Source organism: Urocampus carinirostris, chromosome 7 (assembly GCF_059441175.1).
Source record: "Urocampus carinirostris isolate Australia breed hairy pipefish chromosome 7, RoL_Ucar_1.0, whole genome shotgun sequence".
NCBI lineage: Eukaryota > Metazoa > Chordata > Actinopteri > Syngnathiformes > Syngnathidae > Urocampus > Urocampus carinirostris.
Window position 1 is genome coordinate 42,943,903 of NC_142355.1, and position 13,673 is coordinate 42,957,575.

General features: G+C 40.1%; 1 protein-coding gene and 1 pseudogene across 2 annotated transcripts in view; both read left to right on the top strand.

The window, feature by feature from the left end:
- Positions 1-13,673, top strand: part of tmtc2b (transmembrane O-mannosyltransferase targeting cadherins 2b) — a 178,974-nt gene that overhangs the window by 40,101 nt on the left and 125,200 nt on the right. The window lies entirely within an intron of this gene.
- LOC148363368 (U2 spliceosomal RNA) lies at positions 12,807-12,936 on the top strand (annotated as a pseudogene).

Genomic DNA, 13,673 nt, shown 5'->3' on the forward strand with positions numbered 1-13,673 from the left:
TTAGCCGTCTTGACGGCAGACTCTGCCTTTCCATTGCTTTGGGGATATGTGGGCGACGATGTTACGTGTTCAAATTCACAAGACTGGCTGAATCTCTTAAACTCCTGTGAGCTATATTGTGGGCCATTGTCTGAAAACACCAGATCAGGCACACCATGGCGAGCGAAATGTTGTCAAGTAACTGGAGCGCTCAGTCAGTTGTACATGCCAGAATCCATTTTTTACATCACACACTGTGAAAACCCTGGCATTCGCCAGGTCTGGCAGGACATGTTCTATCGTTGGTAACGGAAAGTGCTGCCTCTTTAGTGCTCTGTTTAGAGGTTTGGGATCAATACAGATCCTCAGCTTTCCCAATGGTTTCCTAACCAGGACGATGTTACTGATCCAATCTGTGCTCCTTTCAACTGGGGTAATTATTTCTCTTGCCACCAGGCTGGTCAGTTCTTGCTTCAGCGGGTCCATCAGAGCCACTGGAACTCTCCGCTTTGGTAGTTTCACTGATGCTATGCTTAGATCCACTTCCAGCTCATATGTGCCCGACAAACAGCCATCACCCTCAAACACCTGTGGGTATTGCTCCCTGATCTGCTCCTTCTCCAGTGTTTGTCCTTTGCTGTCTGTTTGTTGAACTATGTCATCAATGGGCATGATATTTTCTCTCCGTATTCTGACTAGATCCATGCCCTGCACTGCTCTGTTCCCCAGCAAGGGCACAGATGCCTGCCCGTCAACCACCATGAACTCAAGTCTGTACAGCTTCCTGTTCCTCGGATTTCTTATTTTAATCTTGCATTTGCCCAAAGGCCTCAGAGTGCTTTTATTGTACATGACAAGAACCTGTTGCGTCTGCTCCAACTTTGTGTCGGGATTCAGCAGATGTAACGGAAGAATATTGCAACTTGCCCTACAGTCCAATTGAAATTTTACTGACCTATCCCACAGCAGCATGGTCGCAAACAGTTGTCTCCCCTGCGCATTCTCCTGCCCTTCTGCGCGAAGGCTCATAATTTCCTCATAGTCCTCCTCAGTTTCTGCCACACAGTGTATTCGCTTAGCTTGTGCATCCGACGTTCTGCATCTTGAAGCAAAGTGGTTTTGTTTCTTGCATTTACTGCAGACTTTCCCATAAGCAGGACAGCTCTCCTTTTTTCACTCATGTTGTTTCCCACAGTACCTACAGTTCCTAATGGTCTTTGGGCTCGCCCCCTGCGTCCAATTAATTTTCTTAACTGCATGCACCTCTTCGCCTACTTGTCCCTCAATTGTCTTCACATTTTCCTTCGATTGATCCGCTGCTCTGCATATTTCGATTCTTCTTTTTAACGTTAGGTCTGCCTCGCGCAGCAAGCGCTCTCTCACGTGCGAGTCCCGGATTCCGCACACTATCTTATCCCTAATCAACGAGTCTTTTGCAGTTCCGAAGTTGCACGTGTCCGCAAGAACTCTTAATTCAGTCACGTACTTATCAATCGATTCACCCGCGTTCTGGTTTCTGGAGAAAAACCTGTATCTCTCAACCGTTTCATTTGGTTTAGGATTACAGTGTTTGTCGAACACCGCTATTAGCTTGTCCAAAGTTTCCTCCCTTTGCTCTTCCGGCCCGAGTGTTGCCCACAACGTTCTTCCCAGTTCCCTGCCGGTTTCTCCAATCAAGTATTTGAACACTTTTACCTTTGTCTTGTCGTCTGACGCAGCCAAAGTTATGTCCACATACAATGAAAACTCATCCTTCCACGTCCTCCACGTTTTCGCCAGACAGCTGGAATGCCAATCAATGTGGCGGGAGGTTTCAGACCGAGTGCATCCATTGTCTTTTCACGTTCGTTCATGCTGTCCTCCGCTTCTTCTTTCACTTCACTTTCGTCACTCGACATCCGTTAGCGTCTATGAGTTTGATCCCACTTCTGACACCATGTTTTATGCTAGATCTTACATGAATTAAAGAAGACTCGCACACAGATGTAAGTCACTCAGCTTTACCGGAAACTTCAGTGTTTACATTGACAGTTGGTGCCCCCTTATAACCGCACCGGGTGAAACACATACATTGTAACAAAAGCTTTAATAATAATAATATAACTTTCATCCCAAACCGTGCCGGTGAAAGGTAGCACCACGCTACTCCTAACATGCTCGCAGGACTCGATGCGTAGCTGCTAAAATAATCTGTGACGCAATTATGAAATTCACGGCAAGCTGTCCTCGTCTTTCTCGGGCGTCTTCCTCACATTTGAAACGACTTTCTATCCTCTGTCATACGGACAATACGATCATAATTCAAGAGGATGCAGTTTACCTCGGTGCACAATTCCACCGGTCTAAATTTTTCCTTTTGTATTCGAGTGCCGCTGGTGTTCGTTAGAAAAATTACTTAAATAAGCCGCTTCACTGAATAGGCCGCAGGGCTGAACAATTGGGAAAAAAGTAGCGGCTTATAGTCCGGAATTTACGGTACAAGAGGCTCCCTGGAACATATCCTCAGAACCAATTAAAACAAAACATGCACTGTAATGCACAGAGGACGCGAAGATTGACCCACAAAATGGCAACCAGTTCAGGGTGTCCCCCGCAACTCTAATGGGGATATGCAGTGCTGGTAATGGATGGATGGATGGAAGACAACTAGGAAGTGTCGAGATACAACTTTAAAATAAACTACTTGTCAAAAAAATTGTGAAAGAATGTGTGACAAATGAATATAACCTTGGGCTATGAATCTCTAACGGCATGGGCACTTAAGCCTCCATGCAGTAAACATTGGTGAGAGACTTGATTTAAGCAAATCCCTCGACCTGTCTCGAGCCCTCTCCTGGTAAAAGCTTTGTGGAAGGACAGCAAGAAGGCCGGACTAAGCAATCCATTCACTTATTTGTCGCCTCTTTTGTATGGACATTCCATCCTAGCCTGCAGGTCCCTCCGTCTTGTGGGGGTTGCCTTTTAAAGCCCTTTTCGGGTCAGACAAGAATAAATTAACCACACTGTGATGGGCAAGTGAGAAAACGTATGTTGAGTGCAGCGTTGTGCATGATTGCCTTACACAAACGTGGCTTGCCAAGAGAAAGACAAGTGTTCTAAATACGCAAGGAGGAACAAATCAAACGAATTTATGACCGTGCACCCAAACGGGTCAGACCAAGAAAAATAGGCCTCCTGTTGTGAGAGGACTTATTGTTTAGTGGCACCTCTAACGGGGACTGGAATTCTAGCAGAGCATTAGACATGGGTCATGCTGAGGGTGAACATAAAGGTACAACACATTGGGAACAAAACACCTCATCTTGAGCCGTGAGGTTTATTAAATAAATCCCATTTAGTTCCATTTTCCATTGAATGCTCAAAATATCTAATTGAGACTGAGAAAAGAGATTTGGTTACCTTTTCCAGAGAGGTCATGTTTCATTGCTGATTAACTTGAATACGATTACAAAATTAACTTAACAAATAACAAGAAACTAATGCTGAGCTTGAATGCAATGATCATTTAGGGATTGGGATACTATTTTTGGTCAGTTTTTAGTCAATTATGAAATTATCCTTAAGCTTACTCACTATTTAACTATTTCAGAGCATTTCTACATCCAGGATGACAATGTAAGAACAAGGAATACATAATTTTGACATTGTTAATTATTCATTGTATTTTTAGAATACAGTTTTACACCTCAAATTAGGGAAAGCCCCTTTCAAGTTTCTTTGACTTTTTGTTTCAAATTTAAATTGAAGGATTAAACGTACTGTAAATATGCTAACAGTCATGTGCGCATTTAGGCAATGAGTGGTGCTAGATCTCCTGTCCTTGTGTACTCTGTCAGAAAAGTGTTCTTTGTTTTTTTTTCTCTTTAATTTGACCGTGTGTATTATTTGACTGATACATTTTGCTGTGATTTTAGTGTAACTGAAAACATCTCATCCCAGCCATCTCCGGGCAGTGAGCAGGGGACACCCTGAACTGGTTGCCAGCCAATCGCAGGGCACACGTGGACAGACAACTCACTCGCGCAGTCACACCTAGGGACAATTTGGACCGGCCGATTAACCTGACATGCATGTTTTTAGAATGTGGGAGGAAACCGGAGTGCCCGGAAGAAACCCACGCAAGCACGGGGAGAAGATGCAAACTCCACACAGGAAGGTCCGATCTCATGACCTCAGAACTGTGCCGCACACGCGCCAACCACTGCGCCGCCGTGCTTACCCCCATTACTCAATCATAACTTTTTATTTTTTTAGAGAACTAAGTATTTTTTTACCATTATGAGGCGCTAAAATATACACACTGTAGTAAATGTGCAGGTGTTGTTTAATAATTACTGAAAAAGATGGAGAGGTTCAAGAGATTAGCCAGAGGGAGAGCCATCACGAATAATCGTTTACGTGCGTGTACTTTGTTGCGCTTTGCATGCACGACCCTGTTGACTGATTTATTGAATGCAATAATCCGAGCATCAATCCCCATCCTACGCTCTTCTCAGACGACCACTAGAAATGGATCCTTCATCTAAAACCACGGTAAAATGCTTAACAAAAAAATAATACAAGACATGATTTGTTTGAAATGCTTTCACTTTGGACACTGATGAAGGATAATGTTACTGTTTACCTACAGATGGAAAAATATTGTGAACAACTGTTCTCATGAATGCAGAATTGGATGGATACACATTTAAGAAAGCTGCGATTTTTCATAAGTAAAGTGTAGTTGGGCAGTGTGTGTGTGTGTGTGTGTATGTGTGTACGATATTTGATTTAGTAACATATCTTAATCAAAGAGCCCAGTTGATGTAACGCCTCTGCTTGACATGAAATGCATCCCAGGAAACCCTGCCATTGGACGCAATCTCTTTAAGATTGGCTAAATTTGAATGTTGTGTTTTCAAGGACATGTGTCACGTCAAGGCCTCTTAAAAAAAGACACCTACACTGCTCTCTCGTGGCTTCATTTGCCATTGCATTTATTTTTCCCTCGTGATTAACGACAGCTGATATTAATTTGTATGGCATTGTCCTATGACGTGGAGTCGCCCCTTACAGAACAGGTGTATGCTACACCTAGAAAGGGCACTGAAATGTGAAATTAGTGTAAGGATTATCAGTATCAGTTTTAGTTATAGACATTTATTATGGGCCATGCAAAAAAATTCAGGTATAGTTTCCCAGTGGGAAATTCTAATGGAAAGAACTAAAAATGTCAGCTACATATTACCGATATTTTATCTATTTATCTATCCTTCTGGGGTGACCGATAGCAAGACAAACACATACAAAAGCAAAGAAAATTCAAAAAGGGAAAAAGTAGCAAAAACCACACACAAAAATTTTTGAACCATGGCCAACCCAAATTCCCAAACAACCAAACAAGTTAAGCACCTCGGCACCCAAGTTGGTCATGCTTTCATCCCTCCAGGTGAAACAGGACACAAGAAAGCGGCCATGTCACCCGGGTCAGGGTGACACAACACAGTCTTCTGTTCAACAGCAGGGCCCGACAGCTTTCACTGCTTTACCCCTGCCGCATTATACGGGTGCCTTGCCCATTATTTAGAACGTGTCTAAACGTCCCACTATCCTTTTACAACACCTCTCCACTCATTCCTATTACCAACAAGAGCTCTAGCTTTCACAATATTTAGACCTCTTTCCTGCAGTGCACTCATAACAGCATCCATCTACGTCAATTGCAGCCTTCCTCTTGGTCTCCCATCATTTACCTGTGCTCTGTAGAACCTCTTCAACATTCGCTCCTCATCCATCCTCTAACCAATATCTAAATGGGGAGAGATATATCTCAAATATATTTACGCAAATATTATTAGATACACACATTAAATCGCTATTTACTCAAGTTTAAATTGTTTATTTCTTAATAAATCCACACAAGATTAAATATTGCATATGTAAATTGCAGATATACATGTGGCTCTGCAAAATACATGATTCACGTTGGATTCCTTCTTTTAATGGAACTCGAGAAATTTGAAAATTGGCTTTTGTAAGTGCTTGAATTTGGCCATGAAAATGGTGTACGAACTTCTGATATTCTGTTCTACTAAAGTACTGTCCAGTGGTATCGCTACTTACAAATTTCATTCGTTCTGGGAGTAGCTTTGTATCCCGAAAGCTTCAAAAGCAGAGACGGGTTTTGAATCTAAATGTGCTAATCCGTTCCATGCCCTGCAAAAGTACAGTATGATATATTTTTAATAAATCATAAATGTGCATCAGAACATGAAACAAATACATGAAAAAATTAGATTTCAGCACAATAAACACGAAAACAAGAGGCACATAAAGTAAAAAGCAAAAAACAAAGAATCAAGTAAATAATAAAAAAATATATATTTTTCTTAAAAAAACGTATCCATTGACTTATGATTTTGACAATCCGTCAAAAATAAGCGAGGCAGACACAGCACAATGGCTTGATATTTATTGATTAGCAGCGCAGAACTCTTTAGAATAGTTTTTGAGGGCTAATAAAACAGTGCTTCTGAAATTGTATTGATACGTTATAGCACTGAATAATTTGCAACTCCACCAATGGGGACCAAGCTTGCGTGTCATACAGGAGTCCCGTGGGGTCTTAAAAAACTTGAAAAAGTATTAATTTTGATAAACCCGAACTAGGGCCTCAAGACTGTGGATATTAAATTTACCCCTCAAATGTCTTAGGTTTCCCGTGTCTTATCTGTGTTATTTAGCTAACAACTGAATAATAAGTAAACTAACAAAAGTTTGGAACGCCTTGGCAACTTTATCGTTCTCCGACCAAAACCAAGAATGTGTCGGTTGAAAAATGCAAATGTCCGTGTTTTCGACAATCCAGCATTAAGTTGGAGCTTTACATACAGTCAGACTCTTACTTGCTGTCGTCGTCTGAGTAACTTTGGGACGGGAAGTGTAGGTTTAACCCGTTGTGGTCAAGTGATTTAAAGTATCTATTTGGTTTAATATGTCAGGATGTTGTTTTGTGTAATGGAGCCGCAGAAACACACACTCCTCACACCGTTTTTACACAATTTACAGTAATGAAAGATTGCAGCAGAGGTTTATAGGGCTATATTTGTAAAACATTGGCACCAGGTGTGGTGCGCATGTTGTTTAAAGAAAAAATGTGATTGTTACTTTCCCTGTCTTATGTAGTTACTCTTAGTTATTCTGATTATTTCCTAAATGTATGCCAGAATAGGTGCGAGATTAGTCTTACATTTTATTAATGGATGTGGTTTTGACAAGGTCTTAAAAAGTCTGAAAATTGAACTGAATAATTCCTGGGGGAGCCCTGGTCATTAAATATTTGTCACTAACCTATTTAAAGTTACATGCATTGCAATTGCTAATTTACATCATGATCATGTCACTTCTCATATCTACTATCTATTTTCTACTTTCGTTCGTCTGGTAATATTTACAGAAGTGCTCTAATGCCAAATTGAAATGGAGAAAGGAAAGTAAAAAGTGAAGCTATGCTGGTAAACTTTCCATTCAAGTGTGCTAAAGCCGTACTGTTGTTCATGCAGCCAGAATCAGATTGTGTATTCTCATTAACCGTCACTGTTTTTGAGTATACGATCTATAACAGGGGTCGGGAACCTATGGCTCGCGAGCCATATATGGCTCTTTCTGTGAGTACCTGTGGCTCGGAGACAAATTTGATTGCATGCTAATTTTCTCCATCTCGTCCAAAACGTAAGCTATTAATCCTGTTCAGGTACACATAAGGCCATACCAAAACTGATTTCGAAGTAGTGCTTGGCAGAATATATAGGGCACGTTTGTCACTACAATTTACAGTCAAGGTGTCACACGTAAAAAAAAAAAAAAAAAAAAAAAAGAAAAACTTGTTCTGGCTGTACATCCGTTATATAAAACCTCACTATATTATCTGTCTTCAGTGTTCAGATACCTTATGATGAATCCACAGAACACACTGTAAATACGCCAAAACACCGGAGAGAGAACTTAAAGTTTTTTGATTGGGTGAGTGGGAGGGATGGGTGGAGCTATGCAAAAAGTGCAAGCACACCCTCCCATCTCCCGCCCTACGCCGTCTGCACCATAGATAAGCACATCAGGCTCCCTTTTTGCAGAATGTTGTGACGTTTTTACAAAATAACTGCTTACATCTGGTTTTGAAACCAATACGTATGAAAAAAAAGGGTCAAAGTGAGTTTAACCGATCTTGAGTAATTGCAAGAAAGACACAAGTTTAAATTGGTATGTTTGTTGATTTTGGGACACGGGCTCTGGCATTATTCTCTTTTCATAATTTTTATCAAATCATCAAAAATAAATGTGCTGAAGACTAAGTTTTTGTCTGGGGCGCGTGTTTAGCATTATAGTAAATTTGTCTCATAATATATGGCTCTTTCCCAAAATAAAATTAATATATTTTGCTTTTATGTCTCTTTGAGTCAAAAAGGTTCCCGACCCCTGATCTATAATAAGGAGCAACATTATAATTTGTCGTATGACAACATTATTTTGTTATTTTTTTCGTATGATAAAAAGAATAATGGGCCATATGTAGCCTCTGGGCGGTAGTATGTCTGTATTTTACGCAAATAATCAACATTCATGCCATGCTTATCATTTATGGCACCAATGCCTGACTGGGGATTCTAGGCACCATCTCTAGACTCGTTGTCTCTGTATCCGAGGGTTTTAATGCCTTCTGTGCCATGCGTGACTGCTTCCTTGTGTGACTGTGCCAGTTTGGCAATCCAAATATCCACGAGTGAATAATTTTCCTGATTTGCATGTAAAACGTCCTTTATGCATTGGACATATTTTTTATTAAAAGCCCTGATTTGTAAAATCATCTTGCACCAAAATAAACAGATGCATAATTATGTCATATAATGTTCCAAATATACAGCAATCCCTCGGTGTTGCGCTGAAAAAGGACGTGCATTAGGCATTATCCTAGTCATTTTTGTTCTTACAGTATTGTGCATCCCAACTAAATATGACAATCATTGAAGATTGAGTTACTAATTTGTGTGTTGGCTTTTGCCAGAGTTTGCATGATCGATTTGTTCCTGTAGGAGTCAGTAAAAATTTTAGATGGATTGGGCAAAAAACTATATAGGTCAATTCTTGCTTGTAATACATCCGCAAATGTTACATGTGCCTTCAATCTATCAGAGATGTTACAGCATTGGCTATTATGTTATAATTTTCAACCCCTACCAAGTTATTTTATTCAATTTCTTTCACAGTTGATTGCCAATGATTTATAGTTCTTTAAGTTCAGAGTCAACTTAAGAAGTGTGCAAGTTCGCTCAGGAAGCAATTGCAATAAACACAGTTGTGTTATGGGCAGACTGGCATGGGCTTTTGTCTTTGTTGCCAGGAAATGGAGCGTGGTATTGTGGCAATACATAATTCACTATCTTCTCTGTGCTGTGCAATGGAAATACACTATGTTTGACTCTGAAAATGCTTCAAAATCAAATTGATTCATATTTCCACGTATGGGAGTGTCTCATTTTTCCAAATAAATACCCTTGGAGAAAATTCACAGGCGTATATTACTCATTGAGTCGAGTAGTTTGCTTTTAAGTTTTTGGTGGAAGGCTGGAGCCCCTGCCAGTTTGTCCAGACGAGCTTTTGTGTTGAGATTTAATGCATTTCTATTACATCTCTACTGACTTATTGGATGTCCCTTTCCAACATTTTTAGATGCAGTGGTATTGACTTACCTTTACTTTACATCCATCAAGTAGCTGTTCTTACTTAACTTAAAAGCCAGTCTCTTCAGTGAATATTACAATTCCTTTAGCATTTCAGAAGGAACAAAAACATTATTTTTAATTTTTAAATTAATTCATGTATATACCGAATAGTATTTTTCAATAACTGATCGTACCAACTAGCACTGCGTTGTTCACATTTTGGTTTTGTTTTCCTAATTTTATTTTTTTATCTAGTGTTTTTCATCATATTTAAGCTTATCATTTTCTTTATTAAGGATTGTTTTTTAAATGATATACATTTTAGGTATGCTTGAATGGAATTCGGGGGTGCTTGAGCAACCCCCCAAAACAGATTGATTACGCCCATGGGTAAAAGTTCACTGTAGATTGAAAGACGCCATATGAATTGCATCATTCAACTATATTCAGGTTTACTTTGAATGTTTTTGATAAACTTGCTGGCGATGACTGATGTGTTGTTAAGGTACTTCAGGTGCGAAGGAGTGACAGTTAGCGTTAAGAGTACATTTTTACTAATGATTTTCTAATTATAAGTAGAGGAGTAACCCACCGTATTGCTATGGCAGTTGTGTTCCAATATTTTACCCCTTACTGAGAAAAGTAATTGCATTCCAGGAACAGGTTCCTTTTGCGTTTTGCGTTAGTCACAACACCGTTAAAAGCTATACAAAAATGTGATCTGACTTGATCTATTTTTAACACTAAAAACGGTATCGTCATAAAAATCCTATTTGAAGAGAAATATTATTGTGTTTTGATATTATTGTTGTAAAGTTTTGAAACATTAAATTAATTGAATTCCTAACTTTTCTGAACCCTTATTTAAATAAGAATATCCAAATTTTATAATGTATCAGCGTAATTTTGTTCACTTTAAAAATCACAGCTATAATGTAAGGTTTACTACGTACAGTACTTGGTGTATTGACAAATGTGGGTGCCATTGTCTCTGCATCTAATTTCCCATACGCATTCTTTTGTTTAGCCACATCTTGTCCCTTGAAATGGTCTAATATTCATCAATGTGTTTTCCGTGATGAGTTTTCTTCTGCATCAACCTCTCTTGAGCTAATTGGAAAGGGTCTATAGTGCATAAGCCAAATCAAATGCTCTCAGCTTGTATGCACTTGTCCCATGTCCCCCATCTGTTTCACCTCATTTTAACACCGCTGAATCCTGGAAATTACAGAATAGAATTTCCTTTATGGTCGATAACAACAGAATGAACATTGTTTATGAAATTAGAAGTGTAAATCCAGGATAAACATATTCAAATTTAAAAAGAGAAAAATAAGATTTGAAAAAAGAATGTTAGGGTGAATAGGCAAAATTTACAAGGTAAGTGCATTCAAACAATATTGCAATAAAAAAGTAGCACAATAACATAAGCAGCAGAGTCGAGAAATAAAATATAAATGCTCTTTTTTCAACACATAGGCAAGATATTTAGTGAAGGCTCAGGGGAAGAAGTTGTCTCTGATCCTCTTAGTCCTTGTTTTAAAGGACTTAGAGCATCAGCTAGGGGACTGCAGTCAAAGAGGTGGAGCTGCCATGTCACACTGAGCTAAGGTCACCTGGTAGACACTGAGCTGTTGGTCACGGATAATAGAGTAAACATGTAAGACCTCCTACAGGGAGAAATGTGCCCTCCAATCCCCCTCCCCTGCCCTATGTGACCAAAGCCCCCCTCCCCAGCCCTTCACATCCCACTGACACTCACACAGCATGTGGCTGATGTACCAGTGTTCAATCAGGCCAAAGAGGTTCATCCCTCACAGAATGGAAGGCTCCTTATTTAGCATTCTCGCCCGCTGGGAGCAGCTCAAAGTACATGTTTTGGTTTACCCTTTTGTTTAGAAATGCTTTTGATGGTGTATATCATCCCATAATGCCACTCTCACATCTTTGGAAACATGTAATCCTCAAAAAAATAATTGTTGACCTTCACCACATCATCTTCTCCATAAAACTGATTATTGCCACATTCTCCTGCTGCGTGCCTGTATTTGTTTGTGGTCGTGGGCTTGGGATGCTTGCCAAATCCCAAATGTCTTGGCTTTAAGTGTTGTGGCTGCCGCGGCGACACTTTCTAGAATTTGAGGTTAGCCCTTGGCTACTTTCTGTTTATGAAAGATTCCTTACCCTTTTTTTAAGGTTGAGATAATGTTAACTTTGTTCAGGTTTTCATTTGTCTGCAGTAAATTCTCAGCAGAGGTAAGATCGGGCCTAAAGCATCCAGCCTCTCCCAGGCCAAGGGGGTACGACCAATTCATTTGATTTACAGGACCGAGCCTGAGGCAAACAGAAATGTCATATTCTATTTGTGAGGGCTCAAGAGAAGGAGAGGTGATTTATGAAATTAAAGCAGTTGTTCCCAAAGTGGGCAGTGGAAAGATCTGGGGGGGGCGGTGAGGAAGAAGGGGGAAGTAGGGGGCGCTAGGGGGGCAGCATTCTGAAGTCAAAGTCAGAAGTTTGAACGTTTGTTTGACTATTTGTAAACAACATGATAGGGCTGCACGATTAACCAAAATTGAATCGACATTTTTTTTCAAGGTTTTATAGTGAATGATAGTTTTGGCCAATCACAATTGTTACTGTTCGACTTTTAAAAGCGCCGACCAATCAGAGGCAAGTCTTTATGATAGCTCAAGACAATAAACGTGATTAAAAGTTTGCAAGCACCACACTATGCCACACCCACCGTGTGAGCTCTTTAGGAGTCATAGTTTACTCCGTAAACATAGTCCTAGAGTCAACAAACGAGAAGGAAGCGAAGCTTGCACCGAAGAAGGGCGGTATATAACTTGTTTGGACCTAGTTTGGTTTTGACGAAGCGGACGTGGATCAGAAGAAAAAGCCCGTTGCAGAATTTGCTTTCGCATAGTCGCTAGGTCCAGAGGAAACACAAGTCATTTTTACCAGCACTTTAAAAAATTATCACGGCATGTAAAAATGATTACAAGTAAAAAAGACAAAGAAGGCGCATCTACAAGTGGACTGAGAGGTAAACAAACTTTGGTTCTAGGTTTGTGTACTAGTGGCTTTTGGACTGGTTCTGAGATTGTGAACTGTTACTGATCGCAAAAAAAAGCTGTGGTTTTAGAATTGAATACTAGTATCGTAGATTTTTGCAATCCGGGGATGGAATAAGTGCTTGCTCTGTCCACTCCACCCATCGGCCCGGTATTGCAGTACCTCCGGGAACGGTGTATTCGCAATTAATCGCAGCAAGGCTTTAGGGCTGGGACCTTAGCTTGGCCTTTTGGCTGAGAGCAAGTGTCCCAGCTCCAAGGCTTTGTAGCGTATTATGAACTGACCGATAACGGATAATGGATAAGGAATAACGAAGATAGAACAATAACCCTTAAAAACCCCAAACCTCCATCAAAGCCGCATTTGCGCCCTTCACACCGTAAGAAAAAAGTTTGCAAAGGCACAAAGAAATAACCAATGCTTTGACCCGCTAAAAAAGGGTAGGTAACACTTTTTATTTTATTTATGCAAGTTAATAAGTGAAATGGTATAATAAGAGCAATAAATAGTTGTAGCAGTAGTGTTAATAAGATAGCAGGAATGGTGGGTTTCTATACATAACCAACAATGTTCCATCATTGACAGATTTTTGACCTGACAATTGTAAAGGCCTGCCTTCGTTTTGACAGGTTGAAAATTGGGTCATAAACCACAGCAGCAGTACATCCTTAATAATTGAATGCAAAACTTTAAGGGAAAGAGAGGCAGAGATGCCAATAATGAATGGTGGATGATAACAAGGGAAGCTAAAGAGAAGCCCGGCTTGACTCTAACTTATTTACAGTTAAGGCCCAGCCTCAAACTTGGGCTTGAGCTTTAGATCTTACCTCTGATCCGCAGTTAGATGCATTTAACAGTTATTTGGATGGTATCAAGTGACCATGTGAGGCATGGAAAGTGGGTCAGCAATGAAGCAGTTTG